The sequence below is a fragment of the Polypterus senegalus genome, chromosome 1 (genome assembly GCF_016835505.1).
Source record: "Polypterus senegalus isolate Bchr_013 chromosome 1, ASM1683550v1, whole genome shotgun sequence".
Taxonomy (NCBI): Eukaryota; Metazoa; Chordata; class Cladistia; order Polypteriformes; family Polypteridae; genus Polypterus; species Polypterus senegalus.
Genome location: NC_053154.1, coordinates 94756585 through 94779631, shown reverse-complemented (window position 1 = coordinate 94779631; position 23047 = coordinate 94756585). Strand labels below are relative to the sequence as shown.

The 23047-nt window shown below is 37.2% G+C and overlaps 1 long non-coding RNA gene across 2 annotated transcripts in view; it reads right to left on the bottom strand.

Annotated features, from left to right (window-relative positions):
• The window catches only part of LOC120529654, a 126294-nt gene extending 103977 nt beyond the window's left edge, over positions 1 to 22317 (bottom strand). For both annotated transcript variants that reach the window (XR_005633787.1, XR_005633786.1), the window contains exon 1: positions 22140 to 22317. This is a non-coding gene — a long non-coding RNA (uncharacterized LOC120529654). The remainder of the gene's footprint in view (positions 1 to 22139) is intronic.
• Between the last annotated feature and the right edge of the window lie 730 nt (positions 22318 to 23047).

Below are 23047 nucleotides of genomic sequence, written 5' to 3'. Positions count from 1 at the left end.
GAACTTAACTGCGTGCTATGATTGGTTAGCTTCTCAGTCAGGAGAACTTAACTGTGTGCTCTGATTGGATAGCTTCTCAGTCATCCGCCAATAGCGTCCCTTGTATGAAATCAACTGGGCAAACCAACTGAGGAAGCACGTACAGGAAGTAAAATGACACATTGTCCGCAGAACCCGCGAAGCAGTGAAAAATCCGTGTTATATATTTAGTTATGCTTTCATATAAAATCCACGATAGAGTGAAGCCGCAAAAGTCGAAGCGCAATATAGCGAGGGATTACTGTATAGTCATTTCTGGGCTCCAGTTAATTAGTTTTTGTGTGTCCTTTGCGGTATTGGACTGTGTATTTAATATATAGATTCCACAGGACATTATTTTGGTTTCTGTAAGTGCACCTGTAAATAAAAGCTCACTTTATTTTTAAAAAAAAAAACCCAACACTTTTTGTGTCCGTGTCTCCCTGTCTTACACCATCATCCTGGTCCTGCTCGGTCCCACATACTAGACACCTAGAGTGTAGTCTAGTGATCCTAATTCCCACTACACGTGATGTTACATGGTTATTATGGACATTTTCATAGAAATGTGTGAAATTGTTTCCAAAAAAGTCCTTCTTCAGCAGGGGTGTGTAGTGCAAAATATTTGTCCAGTAGTTTAATGAAATACAAATTATTTATCAATACCGATCTAAATAAAGTGATTTAATTCTTTTAACTCTGATAGTGTGACTCCGGCTCAGAATCTTTGCAAAAACAGTTATTCCTGAGTCACACTTGCGGTCTGTGTAATCTCCTTTATAGTGTTTAATCTCCTTGCCAAACAAATTCTCAAGAAAGAATTCTGCAACCATCTATTGGATGAATTAACATCATGCTGCAATACATCATGAATATTTGCAAGCTTTCTGCTAGCTTATGGAACTTTATGGTAACTTATCAATATTTGTGAGAGGGGTGGAGTCTTCCACCAATGGCACAATGACAAATGAGCAATAGTGGAACAGACAGTGAAACTGAAAGCTTTTTGGCACATTCTGATCGGCAAGTGTCACAGATATTCGTGTTTGGAGCTAACAATCCGGCACCTCCTCATTTTTCATTTACAGGTATCCCCAGTCTAAAGATGTCTGGTGATCATGATTATTTGGATACTTTACAATTTAAATTTAATGAAAAATATTTATTGAAACACCACACTATCCTCAGCAGTATCAGAAATGTCAACGTAAAAAACATTTTCTTGTTGCTGTTGTCAACTTGTGAGTGTTTTGCAGTCCACTGTACTGAAAAGCATAGTGGGTAAACCAGCCCAGAGATTATACTGATCCACAACCTGGTTGTTACAGACACCCATTTTTGACAAAGTTATGAGTGAATGTAATTTTTCAGTCATTAAGAAACACCTGCATTTCACTAATAATGATGACAAAGCCAATCACCCAGCACAGAATCTGTATAAACTGCAGGATGTGTATCACACGATTATCAAAAATATGCAGAAGGTGCATGTTTTCGATTGTGGCTTTAGTATTGACAGAAATTTCATAGGATGTTGTGGATACAATACATCACATACAAACAGGCTGGATGCAAGTTTTGTGCAAAGTAATCTAATGATATATCTGGAACTCAATACTTCAGACTGGTTGAGGGACCTAGTGGGGTGTTAAGTACAGTCAATAAGACGTTGTTACATCATATGTGCTGTCACTGATGGATCCTTTGCTTGATCAAGGATTACTGTATAACAATGGACAGTTTCTACATCTTGCCTGAACTGCTTGAGATTTTCCTTCTATGGAAAACTGATGCATATGTAATGGTAATGGCACAGAGAAATATAGATCATCCCCTGTAAGTTTATCCTAGGGTTCCCACAGTTGCAACAACACTCTCCAGATAATAAGAGGGCTGCCCAGAAATTCATTTGGACTGCAGAAGGAGAAGAGAAATTTACTTGAGTAAAAGAAATGTTTACCGCAGATCTGATTTTGTTTCCCCCAGATTGTTTTATTTTAAGCAGCAAGATGCTTTCAGTGTGTAAAGAATTGAACATTTTGTTTATTCATGTTCTAATTATTTATTTGTTGATCCCAATTTGTTATGAGATTTTAATTAATTTTGATGTTATGACAAATCACAAAGCTGGCCCACCTTCCCCAAAACGGTGAGAGCAAGGCCAACACTATATGTTGATAGCCTGAATTATGATAATACTTCTGCACAATTATATTGAGCTTTTCTCACTGCTCAAAGCATTCTCCATGCAGGGAGGACCGGGATGTGAACCCATGATCTCCTTACTGGAGAGCAGCAGCGCTACCGCTGTGCCACGTACATGTAATGTGAAGTAGTTGTCTGCCAAACAAAGTACAAGCAGACATAAAGAGATTGGGTCAGTCCCTAACAAAAAGTGCCTCTGTTGGATAATAGAAAAATTAAATGAGGCTGTGTGTTATGGGCTGGGCAACCGAGCATGGCTTATGTCAGAGTGGCTTATGTTCCCCTTTAAAGTGCTTGCTTTTTATTACCAAAAAAAACTAAATACACAAAAAAGAAATAGTGTTTTTAAATAATGATATACAATGCCAGGCAAATACATCTGTGCTCCTTACCACAATACCTAGTATGGATGTTTCACAATCCTCAATGATTTCAACCAAATTGCAGTTGAAAACATTTTCATTGCTAGACACATTTACACAAGAGTGGGGCAGCAATTACCACAATGTGACAGCAATTATTATGTAAGTATGAGAAGACTGTTGAAAATCCCAGTGTCAAAGTGAATCAGTGTAATCAGTGTCACTCCTGCTCGCCATCAACTTGTAGATCCTTTGGGTTACATAAATTATACAGAGCACCTATAGGAACCTAAACGAAAGTGGGTGCCTCATTTATAGTAGCTATTTAAACTCTTTAAACGACAAATGATGCTCGAGGGGCTCTCTGCAGGAGGCTCTGTCTAGGAGTAAGTGCAGAGACAATAGCTTTGCCTTCCTACCTCACTTTCAAGAGCTCTGTGTAAAGTCAAGTGAGCACCTCATATTGTTAGCGTAGTCTCATATACCCGGCAGGCAATTTTTAAATTCTGATTGGTAATTCAAGAGTGTGCTCTTGATGTAGAAGCAATCAATTTGTCAAATGTTATACCAAGAATTGCCACTGCAGATGTGTTCTGTCTTACACCACTTTCTACACAGTATACTACTTACAGTGATATGAGAAGCAGGATATTTACTCTATGACCACATCAGCAATTTCAAGAAAACAGTATTCTCTTTTAATCTATAAGTCATTAATCTCTGTTGTCCACTAAGCCTCCTACCAATGTCAAAGGGATGCAGCGTGAGTATCTGACTGAACATACAATATTAATATAAAGCTGTCAGAAATGCAGTACCTTCTATATATATCTCTAAATTACACACACCATTTTGACAGAGAAGCTATGCAACTTCAATCGAAATTTTGCTAGGATCCACTGGCTGATCATTTAGAAATGAAACGCTTTGTAGAAGTCTTATGAAAGAAATACCACTGAGGGTGAGCTGTGGTGATATATGCAGTATAGCCCCAAGAAATGAAGGACAAAAGGCATTGTTCTACGTTTTATTATTAAGATGATTAAGCACTAATGGGGTGACCAAAAATATAAGCTTCTTCCCCAGAACTAATTTACTATTAAAATTACATTTCAATTCAATAACAACTAAATCAAACAACAATTATTAGATGAATTAAACTAATAGCAAAAAAAAGAAAAAATTAATAATTAAATAAGGTTAACCAGAACAAAAGAAAGCTAAAGGAATTATAAACTTGCAAACAAAAAATAACAGGCAAAGAACTTTATGAAGTGAACAAAAGATACTAATATATTTATAGTAAAAACAAAATAAGACAAATGAAATTAGGAAAGAGCAACCATTAAAGATATAAAGGAAGGTCATAGCTGCAAACCCCAAAAACAATAATTTAATAATAAAATAGAAAAGAAAATGCATCTAAGCAGTCTAATTGTTTGGCCAGGGCTCTGGTCCTCGTTTTAGTTCCTTTTTCTTATATTTGTTCATTCTGTATCACTATGGGATTTATGTTACTGAATATGTATCCTTCTTTAATTTAAATGTGGATTATAAAACCAAATTACACACAGGAGTGGTTGTGGCTAGAAATAAAAAAAAAACAAACAAACAAACAAACTAATCAGTACTTGGTTGGCATAGTGGGCTACTGCAGCCACTCCAATAAATATCACAAATACAGGGCCAGCTGTAATTATACAATATAACACCATTTCCAAATAAGTTGGGACACTGTGTAAAATATAACAAAGAAGACCCCACATGACTCAGCAGCTGAAACCCTACTTCAGAGTGTGACAGCATTTCACTTTCAAAATGACAGGAATTGGTCTCCTCAGTTCCCAAATGAGTGTTATTTAAAATAAGAGGTGAGGGAACACAGCGGTAAACATGACTCTGCCCCAACTTCAAAAAATTTCAAAATAGGCATGTATTTTTCAAAAAACAATAACATTTATCAGTTTAAAAATGGAAAAGGCTGTCTTTATACTATTTCCAATGAAAAATATTGGGTTTAAATGATCTGCAAATCATTGCATTCTGGTTTTATTTACATTTTACATAACGTCTCATCTTTTTTGGAAATAGAGCTGTAAATGAAGATCAAGGAAAAGTAGGGTTAATTTAAAAAAAAATTAAATCATATATTAGAATGTACAATTATCCTAACTTCACGATTTTGTAAATATACAGTGGTTTCCAACCTTTTTATACTCAAGTGCGAAAAATATGTCTGTGGTGTGCTTTATCAATGTCCAAAAAAAGTAAAGCCATTGTACTCTCAATTAATCCAAAATCTTGTCCCATTTTCTCAAAGGTCAGTGTATTTCGGTACTTTTGCTGTTTCATCAGAGTCAGTCATTAAATTTAAGCTAAAAACATATGAATAAAGTTTTTGTACAAGTGAAGTAATCAGGTTGCCGAGTTCTTGCAGTGCTCCAGATCCTCACTGAAAACGTAAGCGTGACAGTACTGTTGTCTGTGGGATGTTTCCTAAGGTAGTGAATGGACGCAAGTTTCTGTGTAGGTAATACTTAAGTGACCAAAAATACTTTTACAAAGAATATAATCAGAATTTAAGATTCTAGAAAAACACAGAGGGAAATAAAACTTTTTTATAGCAGGTGGCACTAACTGAGTCAGAGTTGTTTCCTAAATGAGCACCTTGGGAACTCAAAGAGTTCAATGGCCAATTTAATTAAGAAATATAGTCCACACATAGTCTTCATCAAAATAGTTAAATTGTTCGATTTTTCATCTTTGTTAACCTTTGCTAACCTCTGTCTCTCTCATTCTTCCTAGGGCACGAAGTGGAAGAGGAAGCAGAAGCAGACAATGGCCAACAGTGAGGTAAATCACGTTGCAGTCATAGTAGAAGAACTCCAGCCACTCGACGAACAGATTCAGAAACTCCTGCCCCGACGAAGATACCTTAGAGATCTGAAGGCCCGGCTACTGGATAAACCATCCTCGCCATCTGTAATTGGCGTAACATCAACCCCGCGTTGTGCCGACCTCACCCCTGCATCTCGTAGGAACGACACCGCTGATGACCTTGGCGGATTTCAGCTATGCAGGTGGGGGTTCAAGACCAGAGCACCTCCATCGGCACAGGCGAGCATCCTAACTCAGAACCGGTTCGACCCTCCCCAGTTTACCTTCAGCCCCTGGTGATGTAATAGTGGTAGGTGATTCTATTGTTGGAAACCTTAATATCGCATGACCTAATGGAAAATCATTTGTTTCTTGTTTTCCCGGTGCTTGTGTCCGAGATGTGATAAGACGTGCGCCGGCAATCCACGAAAAGCACAAGAACTGGGCAGTTGGAGCGGTTGTTTTGCATGCCGGCGTAAACGATATAAGGCACCGACAATCAGAAATCCTCAAGGCTGACTTCGCAGCTTTGATTAAAGACACGAAGGAGAGGACCCCATCGGCAAAGATCTTCATTTCGGGTCCACTACCTCTCGTCAGACGATCCAAAGAGTACTACAGTCATCTGCTAGGATTGAACAACTGGCTACAGGGTTTCTGCAAGAAGAAGACATCGGTTTCATCAACAATTGGAACCTCTTTTGGAAAGGCGCGTTTCTTCAAGCGTGATGGCCTGCATCCGAACAGTTTGGTGCCCGGTCCTCTCGAAAACATATCTAAGGTAATTCGTTTTCTTGACTATCTATCTCTGCTCTTAACCCCTTCCAAAATGATACTGTTGTGCTAGGACATGATAAGTGTTTAATAGAATCTTCCGTTAAAGTGCACAACATTAATACTGTAATAAGCAATCTCAATGCACGTAGAAAATCTAGGCAATACGGCATAAACTCCAATAATCTAATTAAAATTACTATTTTAGAGGAACAATGTATTAAAACTATAAAACAGATCACAGATTAAACAAAAATACACACAGAGCGGCTAATAAAATAATTTAGTTCCTATTCCAAATATCAATAACGCATATAGTATTCATCTCTGCCCATCTGAAACATTAAATATGGCACTATTAAATGTTAGAGCTTTAACTAACAAAACGTTTTTTATCAACGATCTTATTAGTGATAAAAAAATAGATTTTATTGCACTAAGTGAAACATGGCTTAACTCAGACAGTGCGGCTGTTTTAATCGAATCTGCGCCTCCGGATTACAGTTTTACTCGTGCAGATCGCCAAGGAAAAGAGGCAGGGGCTTGGCTAACATTTACTCGAGCGATTAAAATGTAAAGATGTCAGTTTTGGTAAGTTCAAGTCCTTTGAGTATCTCGCCGTTGTTATTCATGGAGATTCTCAAGTTCTAGTATTATCCGTGTATAGACCTCCAAAATTCAACGCGTCTTTTTTTGAGGAATTCTCTGACTTAATGTCAATTTTAATTACTAACTATGACACACTCCTAATAGTTGGCGACTTTAATTTTCATATAGATAATCAGTGTGATCTAAAAGTAAAAGAATTTATGAACCTCCTGGATTCTTTTGATTTGAGACAACTCATAAATCAGCCTACACATAAAGCAGGTCATACGTTAGACTTAGTGATTACTAAAGGACTGAAAGTTGATATAAAACAGATCATTGATATTGGTCTATCAGACCATTTTCTTCTACTTTTAATATAGAAATAATGATAAAAACACTCATGAGAAGCATATTGTTAAAAACGCTTCTTTGACTCAGCAGCAGCTTTAAAACTTACAAACATTTAAGCAATCAGTCCGTTTATAGTGCCAGCTATAATAGCGAGGATAATGTAAATAGTAAGGTGGAAAGATTTAATACTAAAGTGAGAGCTGCTGTTGACATAGTTGCACCTGAAAAGACAGTGAAAAAATCTTCTAGCATTGTTATACCATGGAAGACCCAAAGAGTGTCTGATTTAAAGAGAACATGCCGTAGAGCTGAGCGTCAATGGAGGAAGACTAAACTTACTATCCACTATGAAATATTAAAAGTCAAAATAACAGAATACAATAACACTGTCCGTCTTGAGAGGCTGCTATTTCTCTAAGATTATAAATAACAATGCTAGTAATCCCAGAGTCTTATTTTCTACAATTGATCATCTACTAAACCCAGGTAACTCAAAGGAATGCCTCCTAAGTACTTCCAGTGAAACCTGTGAGGGTATGCTGTATTTTTCAATCAAAAATTAATGATATTAGAAATAACATAGTATATCTCCCCAACACTAAGGATCCTCCTAAACCCCAGCATCCTGTTATAAACAAATTAAACTCTTTCACTAGGATAGATTTACCTGATTTACAAAAAATAATATCTCAATTAAAACCCTCCACCTGCGTCCTTGACCCAATACCATCAAGGTTTTTCAAAGAAGTATCAGGCTGCTAATTGATAATGTTCTTGACATAGTAAATTGTCATTAGATAGGGGTCTTCCCAGACTGTCTTAAGACTGCTGTAGTTAAACCCCTACTTAAGAAACATAATCTTGACCCCTGCTCTTGAAAATTTTAGACCCATCTCTAACCTGCCTTCTTAAGTAAAGTTCTGGAGAAGGCAGTCATTATGCAGTTAAATAACCACCTAAATAAACATGCTATTCTTGATAAATTTCAGTCGGGTTTTAGAACAAATCACAGCACAGAAACTGCACTTGTTAAAGTAGTAAATGATTTGCGGGTAAATGCAGACAGAGGCCATTTATCTGTTCTCATCCTCTTAGATCTGAGTGCTGCATTTGACACCATTGATCACAATATTCTTAGAAATCGCCTTAGTCAATGGGTGGGCCTCTCTGGCAGTGTCTTAAATTGGTTTGAATCCTACCTGACAGGGAGAAAATTTTTGTTAGTTGTGGTAATTACAACTCAAGACACATGATATCCAATATGGTGTTCCACAAGGCTCTATCCTGGGTCCGCTGTTTTCTCAATCTACATGCTTCCGTTAGGTCAGATTATCTCAGGGCACAACGTGAGCTACCACAGCTATGCTGATGACACACAGCTGTACTTATCAATAGCACCTGATGACCCTGATTCTATTGATTCACTAACACAATGTCTGACTTGTATCTCAGAATGGATGAATAGTAACTTTCTCAAGTTAAATAAAGAAAACTGAAATCTTAGTGATTGGCAATAATGGATACAATGAGGCTATTAGAAATAAACTGGATACATTAGGATTAAAAGTCAAGACGGAGGTAAAAAGCTTAGGGGTAATTGTTGACTGTAATCTGAATTTTAAATCACATATTAATCAGATCACTAGGACAGCTTATTTTTCACTTAAGAAACATAAGTAAAGTTAGACCTCTTATATCACTGAAAGATGCTGAGAAATTAGTTCACGCGTTTGTTTTCAGTCGACTAGATTACTGTAATGCACTCCTCTCAGGACTACCCAAAAAAGACATAAATCGTTTGCAACTAGTGCAGAATGCAGCTGCTAGAATCCTAACTAGGAAAAGAAAATCCGAGCACATTTCTCCAGTTTTGATGTCACTACACTGGTTACCTGTGTCATTCAGGATTGACTTTAAAATTCTGCTTATGGTTTATAAAGCCTTAAATAATCTCGCTCCATCTTATATATCGGAATGTCTGACACCTTATATTCCAAATCGTAACCTCAGATCCTCAAATGAGTGTCTCCTTAGAATTCCAAGAACAAAACTTAAAAGAAGTGGTGAGGCGGCCTTCTGCTGTTATGCACCTAAAATCTGGAATAGCCTGCCAATAGGAATTCGCCAGGCTGATACAGTAGAGCACTTTAAAACACTGCTGAAAACACATTACTTTAACATGGCCTTTTATAACTTCAATTAATAAAATCCTGATACTCTGTATATCAATTCATCATAATAACTATTCATGGTGGCTCTAAAATCCGTACTAACTCCTACTCTCTCTTCTGTTTCTTTTTCCAGTATCCTTTTCCACCATCTACTCAAAGCACCGTGATGTTCCAACAATGATGGATGGATTAAAAGCCAGAAGTCTGTATGACCATCATCATCAAGTCCTTCCGTGAGAACCCTAAATCCAAAGAGGACTATTTGTTAGGTAAAGAGGGACTGGCGGTCCGTGGCCTGGAATCCCTGCAGATTTTTTTTTTTTTTTATGCCAGCCATCTGGAGTTTTTTTTTTGTTTTTCTGTCCCCTGGCCATCGGACCATACTCCTTATTCTATGTTAACTAATGTCTTATTTTAATTTCTTATTTTGTCTTTTATTTTTCTTTTCTTCATTATGTAAAGCACTTTGAGCTACTTTTTGTATGAAAATGTGCTATATAAATAAATGTTGTGTTGTTGTTGTTTGTTAAAACGAGTGCAAGGTTTTTTAAATTGTTTGGGATAAATCAAAACCAAACAAGAAAAATTATAATACAATTTCACCCTCCTTATGTGAAAATGTGAGGAGACTGACAAAAACATCTCTGGCTAGAATCTAATCTCGCCTGAAAAAACTTGTCTGCCACTACACACGCATGTACACCTACTCATATTTATTGTCTTTCACATTTGTCAAATCACACTTCATAAACTGTACTACGGATAATGCAATTTGTCACCTACCTGTACCATCATGGAGTCAGAAAAAACACTATGCAGACTCCTGTAATGTATATATAAATTTTAGATCTATCTTTTAAATGTACTAGGTGAAGTTATAGGAAAACGTTTTGTAAAAAAAAAAAAAACAAACATGGGATGTGCTCTGTATATCCAGGATGTTGCACTTAAATACAAAAAATGATGAGGCCTTTTCATTGGTCATCCTCTAAGGAAAAAGGAAATGGTATTTAGAAACACTATAGGTGACAATCTTGTATGCATTGGGACAGCAGGATAATATGAGGCTTTAGCTGACATACTCATTTTGGAAGCATTTGACAAAATATAATTCATAGGAATTTGTGCACACATAATCACACATGAGGAAAATTCAATTCAATTTATTTGCATTTAGCACACTTCAATATATGGACTGAACTTACTATATACATGGCTGGTCAGCTCCAATCCTGGCTACAGCGGCTTCAGGTTTTCATTCTCACCCTTTTCTTAATAATTGACCAGTTTTTGCTGCTAATTAAGTTATTTTTCCCTTCATTTCAATTGACTTTCTATTTTAATGATCAAACTTCTCAATTGCTTCTTTTTTCCTTAATTAGCAGCCAAATAATAATGGGATACAAAACAAGCCAAGACATGACCAGCTAACCTGTCTCCATCAAATAAAATCTGAAGATAAATAAACTTGAAGGATTCAGTAATGTCGATCTGCTCAGATCCGCAAAACATTTTGATGGTGCTTTTTGAAATAAATAAAAATCAAATGGTTTGGAAATGTCTGCTGTGGCACAAGGAGAGTAACAACATGCCATGGAATTAAATATTGGGCTTGATAAACAATAACAATTGGCTCCTAATTAAGAAACCCGTTTGGAGTCAAATTGGTTGTTAGAGGATGAGGCCATGACTCATCACTGGTCATCTATTGGCTTGTTTCATAGCTCAGTTTTCTATGGTTGCCATTTAAGGAAAAAGGAAGTAATTCAGAGGCCCACATCTAAAAAAAAGCACTTAAAATGGAGGGAAAAGAGTTAATTAATAGCAGAAACTGGTCACAGATTAAGAAAATTTAGGAAGAAAGACCTACAGCCACTGTGCCCCTCCAGGATCGCAGTAGGACACGTCTGCCTTAAAATAATTACAAAATTAGAAAAACAAATGTTACATCAAAACAAAGCATTCCTGTTTGTCATGGCACTAGTTTGTGGTGGTATGCACTACTACTACTACTACAACACAGAAAAATGTTGAATGAGATATATAAAAATAAGCATAGTAATTTGAGCCCATGTATTATTCTTGCCAGGTCAGCTGCATTCACTGATGAATCGCTCCACAGGAAAAATACTGAAATAACATTTGGACAGACAATGTTTGATAATGTTTCCAATTACAGAGTTGGATTTACCTGGCCATTCCAGAAAACTAAACCTTTGAAAACATACCTTATTTCATCTATTCGAAGGAAATACAGTAAACCCTCATTTATCGCAGTTAATCTGATCCAGACTCTACCGCGATAAACAAATTTCCTCGAAGTAGGATTCTTTATTTATAAATCGAATATTTTATTACGCAGTTAGAGGATAGAAAACCTGTTTACGACCTTCTAAATACATTTTTTAACATTATTAGAGCCCTTTAGGCATGAAATAACACCCTTTAGTCACCATTATACTCGTATTACCCAATATATTAGACAAAATGAGACATATTAGACATTACAAATATATTATTACTAGCAAAATACCCGCGCTTCGCAGCGGAGAAGTAGTGTGTTAAAGAAGCAATGAAAAAGAAAAGGAAACATTTTGAAAATAACGTAACATGATTGTCAATGTAATTGTTTTGCCACTGTTGTTGTCATATATATATATATATATATATATATATATATATATATATATATATATATATATATATATATATATATATATATATATATATATATATATATATATATATATATATATATATATATATATATATATATACATATACATATGCATACACACACATACATACACACACACACACATATATATAAACATATATATACATATACATACATATCTACATATATACACACACAGCTATTTCGTATCAGTGCAATACGCTGCTTGTTAAAACGGATAACTCCAGCTCTTACATTGCAAGTCTGCGTGGATATTATGAACTATCATATTTGTTCAAGTTCTATTTAAATTTTAAATAGAAGGAATTTTTATTTAGTCGACAGAAATATCTTTGGTAGGAATGGTAAAAACAGACAGGAATATTATTCGTGAATAAATCAACTCAAACCTTAAACAACTTATAATATTTTGCTCTCCATAAAAATATATCCTGTCTAAATTATACAAGTTAGAAATAAAGTAAATGTTAAAAGAACAAACATTCACATTTCTTTACTCTTATGTAATTTTATATAAAAAATAAACTTAGATTTTAAATATCCCAAAAGATTTTGCTCTCCATAAAAATATATCCTGTCAAAATTATACAAATTCAAATATGAACATGCTGCATAACAAAACCTAGAAATATAAATAAAATGTGTTCCTTTCAGCAATAACAAATCAAATCATTCAGTTGTCTTTGCTCATATGTCATTTTAGAGCTGGACGCCTGGCATCTTTTTTTGGCAACAAGTTCGTTTATGTTTGGTGTGAGGTTCTGTGTTGTGGAGATTCTCAGGATGGATTGCAGGTGCTCATCAGTGAGGCGACTCCTGTGTGCTGTTTTGTTAGTCTTTATCACTGAGAAGAGCTTCTCACACAGATATGTGGTACCAAACATGCACAAGGTTAGAGCCGCATGTAGACGGACTTTTTTTGTTCTTCAAGGTCACCAAAGCGCCGTGCAAACTCAGTGCGCAGTGCGCTCAGTTTATCAGCAAAGTGCGTATTTGGGAACACCGTAGTGACGACTTGGTTTAACATTACTTGGCAACAGGGAAAGTGGGGAAAGGTGCACTGGTGCATTTGTGTCTCCCATAAAAGCAGCTTCACTTGAAATCACTTTGTGATTGTGCACGGGTAAAAACGTCCGCTGAAGTGTCAGATTCTTATTTAATTCTTCTGCTTTCTGTATCTTCTGCATTGCATTCAGGTTACCTTGATGTTTTGTCTCATAGTGCCGTCTTAGATTAAATTCTGTAATTACAGCCACATTAGCTCCACAAATGAGACACACGGGTTCAGTAAACATATACTCAGCCTCCCATCGGTTTTTAAAGGCTCTATTTTCAGAATCAACTTTTCTCTTCAGCATCGTGTGGGCTAGCTTTGCAATAACTTGCAGCATCATACGCTAGACTTGATTAACGCGGTAAGTGTTCGGCAAGGTAGCTGAAGCGTTGCATTGCATTATGGGATCTGTAGTTTATTGTGTTACCAGCGCTTCATATACCCGGGCCATTAATAACAATAATACAGTATATAAAATGATCTCGCGGGCGGATATAATTACGCCGGGCGGATGTGGCCCGCTGCCCTTGAGTTTGACACATATGGACTAAATAGAACTTGAAAAGATATATTTTTCAAATGTGATCGCAATTCAGATAGAGTTGGCGCACTACAGCCTACATGCCTCAATAAGTCATCCTCCCCTCGCTCTTACTTTTTTACCGTTCATCTAATGAATACACCGAGTATGGCTTTACCAAAACAATCATTGATGGCGAATAAAGTATACATTATTCGAGTATGTAGATCGGGATATTATATATATATATATATATATATATATATTATATATTATATATATATATATATATATATATATATATATATATATATATATATATATATATATATATATATATATATATATATATATATATATATATATATATATATATATATATATATATGTATAGAGAAGTAGTGTGTTAAAAAGCTAGAAAAGAAAAGGGAACATTTTAAAAATAACGTAACATGACTGTCAATATACAGTAATTGTTTTGTGAGTTTTACTGAGTGTTGCTGTCATCAAGGATTTGATTATCATTATTTCTTTCAATCAGGTTCGTATTTGTAGGATGTGTTGTGTTCAAGTTACATTCCGTGTTTGTCAATCATTGTAAAGATAAGAGGTTTCACTCATCGATTCGTTTCTTACTGCATCAATAAACAGCTCGTCTTCTTCTTTATCTGAGACCTGACACACTGCCTGCACAGGTTTTTTTTACACTGTCTTCCTTTAGCGGGACATTGACTTTTCCACCGTGTGCTTTGTTTCCGCAGTAGCTGGATTTATGAATATGCTTGTATGTATCAGGCGCTTCATATTTTTGCTGCCTTTTCAATTGTGTAATTCGGTTTTGTTCAGCTCTTTGGAACTGTTGCTTTTATCTGTGCACTCGTCAGTTCACGTGAGCGCTCGGTGTACATGCATCGAAGGTTCCCAGCTGTGCTGGTGCCATCTCGTGCGATGTCCATGGCTGTATTTAATGTTACTTTAGTCCTTTCTTCTCGCAGTTTCGCTGAGTTTGTGTCAAACACCACCCTGACCATCTCATCTTCCTCTCCATAAACACAGTCCTTCACCCGTGAATATTTAGTGGGAGTTTGCTATTGGATTGCCGCTGACAGACGGCCTTATATGGGCAGGCACTAAATTACAAACGCCAGCGAAGCCTGTCTATGAACTTAATTTAAAGTGTAGGTTTACATCGTGCTTTGTTTCGAGTAGCAGAACTCATGAATATGGTTGTATATGTCACTCGCTTCGCTTCTTATCGTTTCGCTGCCTTCTCAATTATATAATGCATGTTTTCTTCAGCGCTTTTTGGAGGTCTTCCTGGTTTTCTATGTACTGCGTGATTATGTGGGAGGCGTGATGATGTCACACGAAACTCTGCCCCCATGGCGTTCAAGATCATCTCCATTACAGTAAATGGAGAAAAACAGCTTCCAGTTATGACCATTACGCGTAGAATTTCGATATAAAACCTGCCCAACTTTTGTAAGGAAGCTGTAAGGAATGAACCTGCCAAATTTCAGCCTTCTACCTACACGGGAAGTTGGAGAATTAGTGATGAGTCAGTGAGTGAGTGAGTGAGTGACTGAGTGAGGGCTTTGCCTTTTATTAGTATAGATTATTGTACATTTAATTACACACACACACAGTACTTGCACACAACCACTAACCTATGAAAATAGTGCAACTTGTTCAATGATGAAGCGATGAAGATGAAGAGATGTACAGTAATCCCTCCTGGATCGCGGGGGTTGCGTTTATATTGATATGCTTGGGTCACAGATTTGCACAGAAACACAGGAGGTTGTATTGACAGGGACTTTAAAACACTGCAAACGAACATTTGTCTCTTTTCCAAAAGTTTAAACTGTACTGCATGACAAGACAGAGATGACAGTTCTGTCTCACAATTAAAAGAATGCAAACATATCTTCCTCTTCAAAGGAGTGCGCATCAGGAGAAGAGAATGTCAGAGAGAGAGAGAGAGAGTAAACAATCAAAAATCAATAGGGCTGTTCGGTTTTTTCAGTATGCGAAGCACCGCCTGACAAAGTAGCTGCAAGGAAGGGAGCAATGTGAAGGTAGTCTTTCTGCATTTCTTAGAGGAGCATCCGTATCCTTTAGGCTAGTGTGCAAACAGCCCCTCTGCTCACACCACCTCCGTCAGGAGCAGAGAATGTCAGAGAGAGTGAGAGAGAGAGAAAAGCAAACAATCAAAAATCAATACGTGCTTTTCTGGCTTTTAAGTATGCGAAGCACCACGCCGGAAGCATATCGTATATCATTGAGTTTTATTTAATGCGTAATATGTGCTCTGATTGGGTAGCTTCTCAGCCATCCGTCAACAGCGTCCTTTGTATGGTATCAACTGGGCAAACCAACTGAGGAAGCATGTACCATAAATTAAAAGACACATTGTCCGCAGAAATCCACGAACCAGCAAAAAATCCATGATATATATTTAGATATGCTTACATATAAAATCCGCGATGGAGTGAAGCCACGAAAGTCGAAGCGCAATATAGCGAGGGATCACTGTACAATTACAATTAACACAATTTTAATAGCAAAATCATAAAAAAAGTCTGGACTGAATACTCATCCATCCATCCATCCATTAACCAACCCGCTATATCCTATAGGGTCACGGGGGTCTGCTGTAGCCAATCCCAGCCAACACAGGGCACAAGGCAGTAAACAAACCCTGGGCAGGGCACCAGGCCACCGCAGGGACTGAATACTCTCTAGAGCTATTATGAAAAAGGCTGAAATTAGGGGTTAAGGGTTCATGATTACAACGAATACAGGGCTTCTTTGAAACTACAAATGAAGGGTAAAAGTTTCATCTCTCTGTACTTTAGACAAAGTACTACTTAACTTTGAAGATGCAAGCTTTCCAATAACTTCTTTTCTTTTGCTACTAAAATGCTAATTAAAGCCAAGATAACAGATAACACTTTTAATTGATTCATTACACATTAAAGACTTAATGTACCTAACAGCATCTTTTAAGAAGAACCACTTTAAACTAAAAAAAAAAAAAATCCCACTTGTCCTTTGATGTTTATCATATCGCACAATTTTACCTCAAGGCATAATATAATTATGTATAAAAAGAATTTCATTAACAATCTGTGACCCAATAAATTGTTTAACCAGTAATGAAAAAATGTGTCAGAACCTAACTGGCAAAAGATTTAATTTCTACAAATTAGAATAAAATATATTGTTTGTACACTTAAAAAGTTTCATTACTGAAATAAACAAAATGCATATTGTGTGACAGTTTGCTTAATTTAATGCTGTGTTTTATGCTGTTTGCTTTTGCTGAATGAGTGGTCTGGCCCCACCGAATACTTACACCTGGAGTTATGGAGTGACTCTTGATTTCCTGGACTGGTAAACCACATGAGAACTGGTGGATAATTAGACTGATAGTTAATGTTAACATCGGGATTTGAATAGAATCCCTCATGAGAGCTCTTAAAACTGGGTTTGTGTGCAACCCAAGTATTTGTTGCTGCTATTGTCAGTTTCTACTTTACAAACAGCCCGAAATCACAATGCTGTACAGAGCCTCTTTTGAGTATTAAGTAGGATGCCCAACAGAACAGGATTAAACTTGCTTAGGAATTTCTTGTTTTATTATAACATTAACTTGCCACTAATTGCAGGTTTGTAATAGCTCTAGCACTGTTTTTTCAATGAAGTATATAATGAACATTGCATTTTTGCAGACACTTTAAAACATTAAATCTTAAATCATAACCCACAAGACATTTTAAGAGGTCAGAGTTTAAATATTTAATAAGGCACACGACAAAATATATCTTAGCCTTTCATCTCCACAATACACGCAGCTCAGCACAAGAACCCAGTGGCTAAAAGACATTTGAATTTGACATCTCCTTTATTCCTACACGGAAATGAGAGCAACACCCTGTCACCTTTGAAGAACAGAGCAAACGGCAATCAGAGTATCTTATCAGAACACAAAATAATGTCCTTTAATAGCAATGGCAATTAAAGAATGAAACTTCTTAAAACACATTGTTAACTCCAGAACAAGATGACATACTCTATTTAAAAAATATAGTACCCTTTTCAGTGAAAGACAGATACTGCCCTTCTTAATAATTTGCCAAGGTTTAAATCACCAACCACACTGGATACTTCAAGGCAGGATTTGAAACCTCCTATTTTACTTTTATTTTGTGCTAATGGATGATCTTCAAAAGATATATTAAATATCCATTTCATTAAAGTCCATAGTTTTAATCTTTCACTCTATCTCACTCTTTCTTTTTGTTTATGTACAGTGAGGAGTGGAATTGTGGTGCAATGGTTAGCACTTCTGATTCATGGGTCCACTGTGCTCTTCGAAAGATTTGTCTTAAAGACATACATATTGGGTTAATTGGTAAGTTTAAATGATCCCTTATACAGTATGTACCCCAGTAAATTATTAAGAGTGTGCGTCTTTGGTGCATTTTTCCTTATCCAGAATAATGTTAAGGAGGTCAGATGTGGCATATTTATTATAAAATACCCAGAATGAAAGAATACAAAGTAGACATGATCAAATCATAAATCAGTCATGTGGACCTTTGGAGATTTCCTCATCAGATCTTGAACTCCTATTTATTAGGTGGACTGACTTTGAGAAATTGCCAATGAATTCTCTTTTTCACACCCTGTCTTTCCCTCTGTGTCTGTCACACATGACCCTGAACTTTATCACACTTTTAAGATCATTTTTCGCTCTCTTCTAAATAAGCCCCAGAGTCACTGCTAGGGGTGATCTCACCCTTCCAATGTAGAGAAAATGCTAGAACTCCACCCCTTTAGCTTTAAAAGTACCAGGTACTGTACCTGCAGCAGATTCTGGTTTGCCACCGTTGAAAGGGTACCAAGTTATTCCACTGAGCAGGCCTTCTGACATTCTTTACCTTTAAATGTTCAATATGGAGTGCTTCCGGCTGGCAACTATTTGTCACTGTAAGTATCTGATATTTTGTAATCGTTTAGAACGTGTAGTAGACTTGTTAATTTTACAGTTTACTCTAGCCAACTCAAATTACATACGACTCTTCTTATGTGGCTGTAGCAAACACAAATGAAGTGGGGATTTAAGTATAGACACATTCAAGTTGGGAAACCCCAGCTGAATTAGATTTACATTGGGTATATTTTAAGTCTGCTCAGGGTAAATACTTGCTCAAATTTAATGGAAACTGAGAAACATAATAATAATAATAATAATAATAATAATGGTAGCGGTAGTTGTAATGTAGCACATTTCATATATTAACTACAGTATTTTTTACAAAAGAATATAATATTATACTATGCTGTTGTAATGGCCTAGTTAATAACCCAAAGAAAATGCTGTATTTAACACAGGATTTAGTGTTTTTTTCACTCTCAGATGCAGACTCATGTTACCTTATTAGAGCTCTGAAGGTGTCCCCTAAGCTTACATGTGAACTCCCGCAGAGACATACCATGGTTATAACATCGGGCCTGGGCTGCTTGCACCTTTTCCATGTGCGTTTTTAGTACAGGTATAATTTTTTCAAATCTATCGTGTAACTGTGCAATATATTCCAATATATTTGTGTTAGAGAGGGCTTCTTTTCTTCCAGCCTTCTTTTAAAATGTCTGATATGCCCCGGAGTTGTCATCCATATAGCATTTCAAAAGGCGAGAACACCTTGGAGGCTTGTGGGACTTCCTGATATGCAAAAAGGACAAAGGGGAGGAGCTGATCCCAGTTCCTTCCATCCTCGTTGAATAATCTGCATAACATCTGCTTGAGAGTTTGATTAAACCTCTCCACTAGACTGTCGGCTTGAGCATGATATACCGAAATCTTTAAATGTTTTATCTGTAGTAGCTCAGCAGTCTTCTTGAACGTCTGCAAGGTGAAAGGCGTCCCTTGGTCCGCGAGGATTTCTTTAGGGATGCCCACTCCTGCAAAGACCCCCACCAATTCCCATGTGATAGCTTTTGAAGTAGCTGAGTGCAACGGAACAGTTTCAGGAAATCTGTAGCGTAATTTACCAGGACCATTATATATTTATTACATCTGGCCGAGGGTTCTAGGGGACCCACCAGGTCGACCCCAATATGCTCAAAAGGGATATCAATGACCCCCTCCTAGGAATCTGCCGTAATTGATACTCTGGGCAGGATGTGCAAAAGTGGCGGACCTCCTTATTTATTCAGGGCAAAAAAAGAGGAGTTTGATCCTTTACACTGTTTTTTTGGGGCCCAGATGGGCTCCCAGGAGATGATTATGAGCTAGTTCACAGACCAGATGACGGTAAGTTCGTGGTACTAACAGGAGTGACCTCACCTCTCCTTCATGTTCGGCTACCAATATAAAAGGTCATCATTCAATACAAAGTAGGGACCTTGTGGCATAGGATGTGGCCCTCTACCAGAACAACTGCATTCTTTACAAATTTAAGGGAGTCATCATTCCACTGCTTCCTTTTAATGAAGCAAGGGTCTGCCTAAATTGAAACTGCAGACGTGTGAGAGGATGGAATTCGACCACAAGGGGCGGGTTTTCATCTCAAGTCAGGTCAGTGCTCTTTGATGATGTGCCCCGCTGAGACATCCCGGGAGTTTCTCCATCATCATTAGAGGCCGAAGTCCGTCTCTCAGCCGGCTGTATTCACGCCGTGGAGGAAGCTGAGGGTGCAGATTCCGCATCCATGACTAGACCTAGCGATCTTGTGGGAGTAGTGACTGTGACACCGTGTTTAATGTCTGCCCAGTCTTTACCTAGTATCATGGGGAAGGGAGGATTATTCATCACCGCCACAACCAACCTTTTCAACACGCCATCCCATTAGATGTAACAGTTGGTGGATCTGTAATATTGGACGTCCCCGTGAATACAGGTTATACAGGTCTTAATCTTTAGCCACTGTTGCGGTAACACTAGATGGCAAGCAACAATGGAAATGTTACTGCCGGAGTCAAATAAAGATGTAATTCTAAGAACATTAACTAGCACTTCTCCTGTGAGATGATTAATGAGTGCACACTGCGTCTCCCCCTGCATCACTCCGCAGATCCCTTCGTTGCTTTGCAGAGCCCTCTGACGTGCATAAGGTTCCACCCAAGGACGCCTCGCATTGTAGCCATGAGACTCAATGCTAGGGATGCAAGTACGCCCGGGTTCACATGAGTCCCGGTCTAATACTTATTATACTACATTTTTCTTTAATATCAATGTCACTGTCTCTATGCTCACTGGTATGGATTTACTCACATGTGCATGCTATGTTTGGCACACAGGGGCTCAACAGTTAGAATTGCCAACCAAGCATTGGATTAGATAACCAAAGCCAACTGGAGGATTGTATAATCAGCTTAAACATAGAATAGTATTTCTGTCCTCTGTCAGTACAAAATCTTCTTTCCTTGTTGGGAGAATGAGAACCGGCATGTAAGCACTATGATATTTCTGTATTTTGTGGAGGAGGAGTTCAGCCCTTGTTTGGAGACAGAGAAGACCAGCAAGTGAAGCAGATATTATTTAAAGGCTTGGACAACAGCCAGACCCTTTGTGGCACGTGTCGGCAAAGTTCCGAAAAACCTCCCAGCGTGGGGACGAAAAATGGCAGACTGTGTTGATCCAGATTCCCACCTGGATAAAGTCTGTCATATGCTTCCCGTCTGTAACCGTGTCAACCGTCAGTAAATGTAAGCTAAAGTATATTTTTCTCATGTGATTCTTGTACCGCCGTAATCACGATGGGAGGGATATCGCCTTTTCTGTCATATTACTATATTGTGTAGTCATTTAATGTGCCGCAATTTCAAAAGAACACATTTCCAAGAGAGCTAATGCCTCCCAAAGAAAGATAATTAGCGTAGTCGGCAGGATTGTGGCTACATTAAGAACTATATATTATTTATAATATTATATATACTCGTATATATACAGTATATTAAAATATGCTTATACTGACGATATGGGAGGCTCGGTCTGATATTTGAATGGTCGCGCGCACTATCATGAACTCCCAACTGAGAATAAACTGCCTCAACATGCCTGGCCCTAATTGAAATAGGGATATTAATTAATCCCATCAAAAGACAAGAGGTGGTCTTGTCAAAATCGGCACAGTGCATGAGGCTGGAAAGAAAACCCGACACCTGTCAGCGACTACGGTATGCAAGTGGACTTTTAAATTCAAAGTATAAGAATAATGTGGGACTAAACCGGACAAAATAAATTGAAAACAACAAGATTGAAACTTATAGCACGAGACTGGCTGTCCTGTAAAATGAAACGGCACCCACGGGGGCAGCACAGATTAATTAATTGCGTACGAAATCCAAAATCTACCTAGAAAAAGTAAATGTCGTGTTGGGGAACACGTATTTAAAATAAAATACATCGCTAGCCATTAGAAAACAATATGTGTATAAGGCTGTAAAGAACTGCGCATTATTTTTTAGCATTGAGACAGGCAGACAGACATGAAGGCAATGCACTTACCTTGCCGTTTGCGTAACAATCCAGCGAAGCTGAAAAACTTAAAGATGAAAATAAAGTCAACAGCGATAGAATCCATAACGGCTCGATCACGATCGCTAAAATTACTTGTAGAAATCTTTACTGGCATTATAGCAGCAACATAAAAATACATGGTTCACCCACGTGTTAAAAAGCAGTCTGAAAGCTGCCCAGCTGTTCCTATCATTCTACCTACAAGGTTAAAGGTTAAAGGTTTTGGCAAAACCCCAGCTATTTTGGTACTTTTAAGTATTCGCCGTGTGTTTAAACACACAGAAATTATGAAATCGCCTTTTAAATATAGCTTAAATTACGAATCTACGTTATAAGCTAATGTTTAAAAAGAAACTGTAAAACGGTGTACACATATAGCGCTAAAATGCAAAAGAGCACTAACTAAAAATTGGAAAAAGAATAAATACATTTGGGGTTAAAACTTGCAATGAGAAACATGCCTTTGTACCTTCTGGTAAGTACTGGCCAAACTTTATTTTAAGAAGGGATTAATTGGATAAGTGTGAAGTTAAAAAATGAGGCAGTTTCTCACATGACAAAGAAAGATAATTATCGATATGTTTAATTGGTTTAAAGCAAATAAAAATAGAATGTCTCTACTTTTGTTTAAGATTTGTAAACGTGCAAAACATTTTTCCTTTTAAACCCTGATCAAGTTTAAAAGAGAAAATGCTCTTTAATAAAATTAAATGAAAAGGGAGACAAGTTCTTGCGATATGCAGCATGTGTCCGATTGTGCATGAATGGAGGTTGTGTATTTTGGGAACTCTTAAGGGAATGTATGGTGGCGCAGTGGTTAGCACACTTGCCTGGTGATATGAGATAAAGGTGGTTCAAGCATGTATGTTTTCCTTGTTAAGTCAGGATATTCTTTG